A 1,787-nucleotide genomic window follows, 5' to 3' on the forward strand; every position below is an offset into this window, starting at 1 on the left:
CTGGACTCTCACACTATTATGTTAGATCCACTATGGACTGAACTCTCACACTATTATGTTAGATCCACTATGGACTGGACTCTCACAATATTACGTTAAATCCACTATGGACTGGACTCTCACACTATTATGTTAGATCCACTATGGACTGAACTCTCACACTATTATGTTAGATCCACTATGGACTGGACTTTCACAATATTATGTCAGACCCACTTGACATCCATTGCTTTCGGTCTCTCCTAGAGGGGGGTGGGAGGGGGGGGGCGGGGGGGGGTTACCCACATATGCGGTCCTCTCCAAGGTTTCTCATAGTTATTCACATCGACGTCCCACTGGGGTGAGTTTTTCCTTGTTCTTATGTGGGTTCTGTAATGAGGATGTCGTTGTGGCTTGTGCAGCCCTTTGAAAAACTTGTGATTTAGGGCTATATAAATACACATTGATTGATTGATTGATTTATGTAGCGACGAACTGTAGTTACTGACAGTGGTTCTCTGAAGTGTTCCCGAGCCCATGTGGTGATATCCTTTACACACTGATGTCGCTGTTTTTATGCAGTACCGCCTGAGGGATCGAATGTCACGGGCATTCTGTCAGAATAATTGTATCTAAGTTATTACAAAACGTTGTGTGTCAATGAGTTCCCAGCGAGCAGACAAAAGCTGTCTTTGATCTTACCAATCCAAAAAGCTTGTAAAACTCCACAGTGTAGGATGGGAAGCGACATGAAGGTGTCGGTTTCTTTGAGCTATTGTAATCCACAGGAAGATGTTGTCTTGACCCGAGATCTACAAAGCAGAGAGGAAGCAGGACCTGGCACCCCCTCCAGGCACCTTTTCTTTGAACTGTTATTGTACCCAAAGGCGACGGCTGTTTACGACCCCCATACCTTTAGAAACAGCTGTTGCCATGTAATCAGGGAAAGTCCAAATAAAAGAGGAGGCGTACCAACTTTCGTCAGAGCGTGGTGGAAGACTGTACAAAGAGTACAGTCCAGACGTTTCTCCTCAACAAGCCAAATTGAATTCTGTCTCTGTTTAATTCCTTGCTTCTTGTCTGTTTAATAGATGTCATCAGTGTTTGAACCTGACACATTCAATGTTGGTTTTCGGCCTTGTGCAGTGATTTCTCCAGATTCTCTGAACCTTTTGATGATATTACGGACCGTAGATGGTAAAATCCCTAAATTCCTTGCAATAGCTGGTTGACAAATGTTGTTCTTAAACAATTTGCTCAGGCATTTGTTGACAAAGTGGTGACCCTCGCCCCGTCCTTGTTTGTGAATGACTGAGCATTTCATGGAATCTACTTTTATACCCAATCATGGCACCCACCTGTTCCCAATTAGCCTGTTCACCTGTGGGATGTTCCAAATAAGTGTTTGATGAGCATTCCTCAACTTTATCAGTCTTTTTTGCCACTCGTGCCAGGTTTTTCGAAACATGTCGCAGGCATCAAATTCCAAAGGAGCTAATATTTGCAAAAAACAACAAAGTTTTCCAGTTCGAACATGAAATATCTTGTCTTTGCAGTCTATTCAATTGAATATAAGTTGAAAAGGATTAGACAATAATCATTGTGTTCTGTTTTTATTTACCATTTACACAACGTGACAACTTCACTGGTTTTGGGTGTTGTAGTTGTAGTATTTAGTGGCTCATTCAGCCCTTGTATCAGTATTATATTATTTAAATAATGAATATTGTAAATGTGACTGGGATGAATGGGAGTGCACCTTTTACAAAGGAAAAACAATCACTAAGGGTTTCCATTTCCTTTCCATT

At 41.6% G+C, this 1,787-nt stretch overlaps 1 protein-coding gene across 1 annotated transcript in view; it reads right to left on the reverse strand.

The window, feature by feature from the left end:
- Positions 1-1,490: 1,490 nt before the first annotated feature.
- rspo1 (R-spondin 1) overlaps positions 1,491-1,787 on the reverse strand; it is a 41,809-nt gene continuing 41,512 nt past the window's right edge. Inside the window, exon 5 of the mRNA XM_061946277.2 lies at positions 1,491-1,787. This exon is cut by the window's right edge and continues 363 nt beyond it. The gene's annotated coding sequence lies outside the window, so the exon portion shown is untranslated.

Source organism: Nerophis lumbriciformis, linkage group LG04 (assembly GCF_033978685.3).
Source record: "Nerophis lumbriciformis linkage group LG04, RoL_Nlum_v2.1, whole genome shotgun sequence".
In the NCBI taxonomy this organism is placed as follows: Eukaryota; Metazoa; Chordata; class Actinopteri; order Syngnathiformes; family Syngnathidae; genus Nerophis; species Nerophis lumbriciformis.